The sequence below is a fragment of the Athene noctua genome, chromosome 1, assembly GCF_965140245.1.
Source record: "Athene noctua chromosome 1, bAthNoc1.hap1.1, whole genome shotgun sequence".
Taxonomy (NCBI): domain Eukaryota; kingdom Metazoa; phylum Chordata; class Aves; order Strigiformes; family Strigidae; genus Athene; species Athene noctua.
This window is the reverse complement of record NC_134037.1, coordinates 187505771-187514774: the sequence shown is the minus strand read 5'-3', so window position 1 is coordinate 187514774 and position 9004 is coordinate 187505771. Positions and strand designations below refer to the sequence as shown.

The following is a 9004-nucleotide window of genomic DNA, read 5'->3' as shown; positions in this document are numbered from 1 at the left end:
TTTTCCTTCAGTTGTTTTTCTGTGCTAGGCTTCCTTTTACCTGACTCCTCATTTACTGTCCTTAGGACATACTTGTATGGCAAAGACATCTCCATCATTTCTACCCAATAGCTTCTGCAGTGGGAATGTTATTAAATATTTGGGCAGCAGTCTTGCTTCATTTTCTTCTCTGACCATTACCTCTGAGTATATGCAATTTTATTCTCCTGTTCCATTTCATCAGTCTCATTGTTCCTTTACTCCCTTTTTATACCCAATTCTTAAGTGTTTTCAGTCACGACTCAGGGGATTTTGATCTTTCTTTTTCCCGTTGATTAACTGGTTCCACCACGCAGACTCAATACCTTAAAATGCATTTCTTTCTTCTCAGTCTAGACCTTTGTGTACTTTACAAATAAATTTTGGCCTCTGCTTGGAAGCTTTGTAAGAGAGCCTAAAGGGACCTATTTGCCACGGTATGAATCTCTGATGAGCAGCTCACTGACTGATCCTTAAACACTTGCCCTTTCTCAAGTGAAGGGTTTCTTCAGCATTTCATCTGTTTTTGTGATTCAAGCACTGCTGATTTTGCAACCATTGCTTTCTTTTAACAATATCACAAGCTTGCCCTGGTGTTGTTTCTATGGCAATCTGTCATCCTTTCAATTTGTTTGACCAGGGAGCACACAATGTAGTGCATTTGTGCAACTGTAACTAAAACCAGTAGGTGACATTTTAAAACTAAAGCAGCAACTCCAGCAAATTCTCTACCCCCTGCCCCTTTAATAAATGTAACCTCCATACCTCTAGAGTTCTGACTGATAATAATTTGTTTTGTTTATGAAATGTATGATATTATAAAAGAAAGGAAAGCACACATATTGCAATAACTGCTACCGTAAAAATATTGGAATAAAACATGAGAAACCACTGAGAAGTACACATTTATTATTTTCTGATTTCCTAATCTCTGGAGTCTAACCTTGAATTTAAATAATTTTAGAAACAGCAAATAAAAGCCTATTCTCTAGTATTACAGAATAGAATAGAATAGAATAGAATAGAATAGAATAGAATAGAATAGAATAGAATAGAATAGAATAGAATAGAATAGAATAGAATGTCACCCAGAAATTACTGACTCACAGTATTTTGAGATTGAGAGTGAAAGAGTTCTATTTTACACTGTGCGAACAGAAAGTTAGAATTTCAGTATTATAAAGGATTTTATGTTTCCTTTGCTTGTTTATTTACTTGTAGCATTGGGAAAAGGAATGACATGTTAAGAAGGCTTAGGGCTGCATTCATGAAGAATGGGAATATGTAATCAACACATATTGCTTCATGTTGGCTTCCATACAGATGTCTTCAACATTGCTACATTTTTCTCCTGAGAGGCTACAATCCTGAGGTTAGTGGAGTTAAAATGACTTCAGTCACTTCTTCACCTCTGCTGAAGTTCTATTATTTCCTATGAGTTCTGCCATAGTCCTCTTAAGTTAGAGCCTTCATCAGTTGTCTGATGGATAAAACCACATGGTCCAGTGACTCACAAATCCTCCTCAGCACACTAGCTGGTTGAGCAAAATTTTTGCTGAGATCTGTTTTACGTTTAATCAAATTTAGTTTTCCTCTTCAGGGACATAACATGGTAGAAGCAAACACTGGCTTTGTAAAGTGGTCTGAAGTCAACATATTTTCTTAGGATTTTAGCTTCTATTTAACAGGAAATAAAGAGATTTAGATGAAAAATAAATTATCTTTTATTCCTTCAGAAAGGGTTATTTACCTCTTTTCAGATGCTTGAACATTACTGATCTGTATAACAGACAAAGAAACTTGCACAGGACATACCTGAAATTTCACCTTCAGATTTTGATAAGGAACCTCCAGCTATGAGAGATACAAATTTGAAATATATAAAAGATCTAAGACCTTTTAGATTAAAAGTTAAAACTCACCGTGGCACACTGACCTTAATCAAGGCACTACATGCTAATGAAATTTATCTTAAACTGGGATTGAAAGGTCCTGTTCTATGAGTAAATTTATTAGCACAGTGTTTTTGACATGAAACAGTTTGAGGTAAATAAATTAATAGAAATGAGGTGTTTAAATTCAGATAATTATCTTAATTCTTATTTCTGTGCTGATGTTCTCTGAAGAAAAGTAGACACAAAATGAATTTTTCATATGTTCTCAAAGTGAAAATATGGAATCAAAAATACAATATATACTCTGTGGAGAAGCAGTATGTGCTGCTTTTAAAATGTGGCTTCAGCACTGGTCCAGGTAACTGCAGCACTAGGAAAGACAGACATACTCCCTGCATTGGCATTGTTGTCTCCGTCACTCTAATCTGGATCAGGGACATACTGAAGCATGCCGCAGCTCCTGCTGAAAATGTAAAACATAAGATGCATTGCTGAAAACTAAAAAGTCTTGTTTGGAATCCATGCACAGTGTATGTCATTTGCCATCACAAAAGTAGTAATATTTTATTGCGAAAGAGTATGATAAAGTCAAAACATACACAGCACAAAGGAGAGTAGTTTTGTTAGGAAAATACATTATCATAGAGGATATGTTTTCAAGATAAGAACATTTTAAGGAACAATATATACAGAATATGATCCTATAATATTGATTAAAAAATTTTTAAAAAAAACAAGGAATATTTTTTCTTACAAGGTATACAATTACAGAGCAGCTGTGGTAGTTCTTTAATGAGAAGCTTAAAAATAAAGAGATAGAATCAAAAAACCAAACCCGATTCATAGATAGAAGAACAATAATGCAGAAAAATAAGCATGGAGGATACATAAATCAAGTATTCAGGAAAAGATGGACATAGGATCAAAATACATACAAACATTACAGATGAATATATATGTCTATGTGTGTTTATATAAATGTGTATGTATTTTTTAATATTATTAAATAAAATTTGACAGCATAATACTCAAAGCAATTTATATTAGTCTACCTTCATTATGTGTCTTATTTGGTGTAAGCATAATATTTAAGCAAAGGATAAATTTATCTTCCAATATTCTGTTACTGTAAAGACCTGAAGTCTCAGCCCAGGCTAAAATCAAATGGCCTTAAGTCTTGATATCAGTCTTTGTTAATGTGTAAGTATGCATATCTATACTGTGTAGGAAACCAGTATGTTCCTTGCAATATTAAAGAAATATTTGGAGTTTAGAAAATACAGAAGACAAAACCAAAACAACCCATAAATTTGGAAATACTATTTTTAAATACATCACCATTTAATCTTATTTTTTAAAGTGATCTATCCCATTCAATTAAGCAAAATGTCATTACTAGTCAGTAGAACTATGTGTGCTTTAGGTTTAAGTATGTTTTGTTTGTTACCTTTGTTATCAACTATTTTAATGAGCAAACTCTTCTACAAATTCTGTTTTTTAAACATATCAGTAATATGAATTCAGTTTAACTCCAGAGAGGTTATTCTACAAGTATACTGCATTCTTTTCCCGCTTTCCTGCCCGCCCACCTTTCAGCATTCTTTCTCCTTTCCTTACACCTTGATTTACCTTGCCTTGATTTTCCAGGAAATCAAGAGTGAGTTAGAGATGGAGGAAGGTTGTGGGAGACATCGGCCTGTCAGCCTTACACAGCCTCTGAGAAACAGCTAGGCTTTGATGAGAAACAGGACTTGGAAGATAGATAAGAAACTGCTGAGTTGTGCCAAGGTGGCAGGGGAAAACAGCAGACAGCTGCAACACTGAACTGTGGAAAAGTACTGAACTGTGAGAAGTTACAACCACGTGAACAGCGCGTGAACAAGAAGGTGATTGGTCTGCACAGCGCGTGTTAGAGTGGTCCTATGCTGATAGGAGAAAAGGTCGATAGCTGTCTAATTGCTGATTTGCTAATTATGAAGTCAGAGCTTTGGCGAGAGCATAAGTATGTACTATAGTAATAATAAAGGGTCTTTCCTTCTGCACTTCGATGGAGCGTCCGTGCCTCAGTTGCCACAAATGTTCCCTGTGTAAGTGGACGATAAGCGTGACCAGCTTGGATGACTCTGGTGGCAAACCCTATGGAACTTAAGAGCTGCTGAAAGGAAGCAGGATCTGGCACCAATCACCATTGCAGGGTGAGCAAGGTGAGCTGTGGGGAGGCGATGGGTAGGTCAATACACTTGGAAGAAAATCAGTGCTTGCACTGATGGAAAGACTGTTAGCTAAATATAAGGTCCGTATTACCTCGCATGCCTTGAAGAGAATTTTAAAGTGGGTAGCAGCCGCGGTTACTACATTCACTGTTCTGATATGGGATACAGCAGGAGTAAGATTATGGGACTGTGCAACACACGGGAACCAGGTTATGGCAGAAATCTTACACACATGGAGAACTTTTTTTGAGATAATAAAAAGACAAAATAATGAACGTGTCCAGGCTGTTAACCCAGAAAATGAGAACACAAAGAGTGAGGATGCACATTTTGAAACTCGGGAGCAAGATTTATATGCTGGGTCTTTTGACTGTGATAATCTTTTAGTCCCTGACACTGTAAATCCTAAAAGAGAATCTGTCCTGTGTCCTCCCTTACTTGGGGATGATCTGTGGGTAAAAGTGAGGCAAAAAGCCTTGGCGCAAGGGGATATGGACAGGGCGAGAAAGACTGTTGCTCCTGTAATTTATGAGCCAGGATGTCAGCCACATTGGGAAGGACTGCATTTTTCTATTATTGAAGAACTACAGAAAAGCATTAATGAGGACAGGCTTCAAAACTCATTTACAACAGTTGTACTGGAGGCAATTGCTCATGGATATCAATTGGTCCCATGGAATTGGCGGGCACTTTTAAAAATGGTATTAACACCGGCACAGTATTCTATCTGGAAAACCAAGTGTGTGGATCTCTGCGCTCAGCATCCAGGCCCCCCCGCCTGCAAGCATGGAGTTGGCTGCGGAGGCCCAGGGCCTCCCCGAGCCCCCCCGCCGTGGAGCAATTGCCTGCAGCCGAGCCCGGCACCATGCTCTCACCCCCCCCCAACACCAAAAGCAGCCGTTTTAAGGAAGGTGCTGACACTGTGATGTGGTCTCCCTTGTCTGTCAACACCACATAATCAACAAGCAATGGCTTTATATATTCTTAATGGTGTTTTGATGTTTGTAGTATTTGTCGTGTGAGTAATAAGCATGAGTGGCCTCTTTGTATGCTTGTGTGATTGTTTTGGGTGTGTGAGACAGAGCCCAGCTGCAGCTGCGCAGTGTGGAGTTCTCTGACCCGTGGTTCCGTTCTCCCGCCAGGGAAGCATCTGGAGAGGAACGGAGCGCAGGGCAGACTCTGTATGGGGGGTAGTGCAAGACGAGTGAACATTCCTTAGTACAGAGCCCTAGTGCCTGCCCGCTGGGTCACGGGTGCTCCCTGTTTGTTCGGGCTCAATGTTTTAAGTGGCATAGGTGAAATATCTCCTTTAGCGGGGGGCAGTAAATCTGTGTTAATTGTCTTGAATTTAGGTGCATACTCTGTGGGGAGAGTGCACATCTGTACCATCTGCCTGAGCGGGATATTGTCAGAAGATCATCTACAACCTTACAGTGGTTGTTCATTTAACCAGGGTTCAGAGATGCCAATTATGAAGGGGAAAACAGAATTCTGGCCTGGATCCCTGGACCCCTGTGTTCAGTAACAAAAGCTTGTTTATTTTACAGAGAGTCCCCCTAATAGTATGCCGAGAAGCTGGTGTGACTCAGGATTTGGATCAGCAGGTACTGCTCAAATATTTTGGCCTCAGACAGTGACACAAGGTAGACCTCTGGTAAAATGTACCCTCACCAAAGCAGAAGAATCTATTGAACTGACAGGCATTTTAGATAGCAGTGCGGATGTGACCGTAATATCTGTGAGCAGATTGACTGTTAGCTCGGGTAACTCAAGTGCTTTTTGGGATTGGTGATCATGCTGTAACATTTCAAAGCAAAGATCTCATTCATGTAAGGAGCCCAGAAAGCCAGGTAGCAAATATTTGTCCATTTATATTGCAAGCCCCTCTTACATTATGGAGTCGTGACTGTATGGCTCAATGGGGAACTCAAATTTTATCAAATTTGTCTTAATCGCCACTGCAGTGCAAGCCACCCTGAAACCCACCCTGAACCTAACCTGGGAAACAGAATCACCTGTGTGGGGGTCAGTAACCCTTACCAATGGAAAAGTTGCACCATCTTAATGACTTAGTTCAGGAACAGTTAAGTGCAGGACATATTGTACCTACCACCAGTCCTTGGAACATCCTGGTGTTTGTTATTTTAAAGAAAAATAGTAAATGGCGACTTTGACATGATCTCTGACACATTAATGATGCCATGGAGGATATGGGTATGTTACAGCCAGGAATGCCCTCCCCAACAATGATTCCCTGAAACTGACATCTTGTAATAATTCATCTAAAGCACTGGGCTTTTTACCATTCCCTTGCATCCAGGTGATGCACCTAAATTTGCCTTTTCTGTTCCCAGTAGTAATGTTAGTGAACTGCAAGTCAGTACCACAGGGTTGTTTTGCCACAAGGCATGAAAAACTGTCCCACGATGTGTCAGTGGTTTGTTGCAGAGGCTCTGAGCCCGGTTAGAATGCAGGTCCCCCAGGCTGTTATATATCATTATATGGATGACATCCTTATAGCAGCAGAAACACAGGAGATCATGGAAAAGGCTCTTGCTTTAACCAAAGACTCAGTATCTCAAGTGGGGTTGCAAATGCCCCCTGAAAAGGTGCAGGGATCATCACTGTGGCAGTACCTGGGGTGGAAAATTTGTGAACAGTCTATTTTCCCGCAACAAGTTAAGACTGATGTTAAGACTTTAAGTGATTTACAGAAACTGTTGGGAGCCATGAATTGGATACAGCCATCATTGGGCCTAACTAATGGTGATCTGCATAGCTTGTTTGATATTTTGTAAGGAGATCCTTCACTGACATCACCCAGAGTACTTACAGAGAAAGCAAAACAAGATCTCCACCGTGTAGCTAACGCCATCTCAGAAAGAAAAACATCACAATGTGTGTCCAGCCATCCGTATCAACTGATATTATTTAATCCTTCAGGGCAGCCATACGCTCTGCTGTTTCAGTGGGTTGAAACACTTAGTGACCCTCTTGTTATTACTGAATGGATTTTTTTGTCACACCAAATGCACAAGATGGTCACTACTCATCCAGAAATGTTTGCCAAACTGATCATGAAAGGTAGGCAGCGCCTACTATACTTGCTGGTCAGAAACCTGTGTGTATCATTGTCCCGGTTACTCTGCACATGTTACAGTGGCTAATACAAATCTCTTCAGAATTCCAGACAGAGATCTGTGACTATCCCTGGCAGCTTTTAGTACACAGCTCATCACATAAATTATTACAGCAAAATATTTTATTATACGCCATGCCAAAGTGCAGCGACGTACCGTTGCAAGCCTTGACTGTGTTTACTGATGGATCTGGAAAAACGAGAAAGTCAGTCATAGTATGACAAGATCCACATACTCATAACTGTCAATCAGACATTACTCAATCCCTGGGATAGCCACAGATCGTTGAGCTAGCTGCAGTAGTCCGTGTATTTCAACACTGGGACACCCCAGTTAACATTGTTACTGATTCTGCTTATGTTGCCAATCTTGTACAGCACATAGAGAATTCATGTCTGAAGGACATTAATAATCCACTGTTCTATTCATTAATGCACACCCTTTTATGGTTATTAAATAATCACAAGACTTGTTATTTTATTATACATATTCAAGCGCACATTGCACTACCTGGACCTTTGGTTGAAGGCAATCGACAAGCAGATGCGTTGACTCTGGCGGCTCAGGTGGTACCTAATGTCTTTGAGCAAGCACGGCTTTCACATGCATTTTTCCACTAAAACGCCAAAGCAATAAAAACCAGTTTTCTTTATCAAGGCGTCAGGCTAAAAGACAACATTGTCACTTGCTCTGAATTCCAGGACTCCCTCTCTTCAACAGACAGTGGTGTCAACACTCGAGGACTTGCCTCCTTAGAATTATGGCAATCTGACATCACTTTGCTGCATTTGGAATGTTAAAATATGTACATATGTCTGTTGAAACCTTTTCTGGAGCAGTGTTTGTGTCCTGCCATACAGTAGGGAGTCAAGGATCTGGCTGGCATTCCCCACTCACCGACCAGACAGGCCATTGTGGAGCATACTCATGGCACGCTAAAGTGTCTATTACAACAACAAAAAGGGGGAGATGGAGGGTATCTATCTACACCTCACAAAAGGCTAAACAAGGCATTATGTATCATGAACTTTTTTAACATTCCCCCTGTCTCACAGGTGCCACCAATATTGCATCAATTCTCGTCACAGATCCCAGATCAACAAGAAGTCCAGAGCAAAGCTCAAGTGTTAGCAAAAAACCTGGAAAGTGGTAACTGGGAAGGACCATATCCTTTAATAACCTGGGGAAGAGGTTATGCTTGTGTCTCCACAGGTCATGGTCCCCGGTGATTATGGGCAAGGTGTGTGAGACCATACCTGAGGTGTGAGAGGCAGTTTTTGGTGAAAACTCAGGAGCCAGCTGTGTGTGCTATGGATGCCCCTGTGCTGACAGTTTGTGGTCTCTTCGACCGATCATTTAAGGAGAATGTCTGGGTAATGTTTGCTACTGCATTGGGACAAAATACACTACAGTTGCCAATTCTTTTAAGAGAAAATCCTAACAGTAGTTGCATCTCCTTAATGAAATATATAGGCTTACTAGTCACTAGTGAAAGATGTAGTTTAGATGAAATGTAGTTATTAATAAGAATGAAATGCTGCAAGAATGTGGGTATTCAACTTTATTTGTTTAACAATATTAAGAATTAAGAACTCTAGTGTTTAACCTTATTAGAAACTCCCTTGGTTTTCCCCCTTGAGTGGTGGCCAGGCTTTTATTTTATAGTATTTGGTCGTATTCTTTGATTATTGGTAGTGAAGTTAGTCTACTCTTTTCAACTAGTAACTGTAACTGCTGT

The 9004-nt window shown here is 39.9% G+C and overlaps 1 long non-coding RNA gene across 1 annotated transcript in view; it reads left to right on the top strand.

Annotated features, from left to right (window-relative positions):
• Positions 1-3961: 3961 nt before the first annotated feature.
• Positions 3962-9004, top strand: part of LOC141972181 (uncharacterized) — a 5537-nt gene continuing 494 nt past the window's right edge. Inside the window, exons 1-3 of the long non-coding RNA XR_012635350.1 lie at positions 3962-4117; positions 5674-5730; positions 8322-8639. This is a non-coding gene — a long non-coding RNA (uncharacterized LOC141972181). The remainder of the gene's footprint in view (positions 4118-5673; positions 5731-8321; positions 8640-9004) is intronic.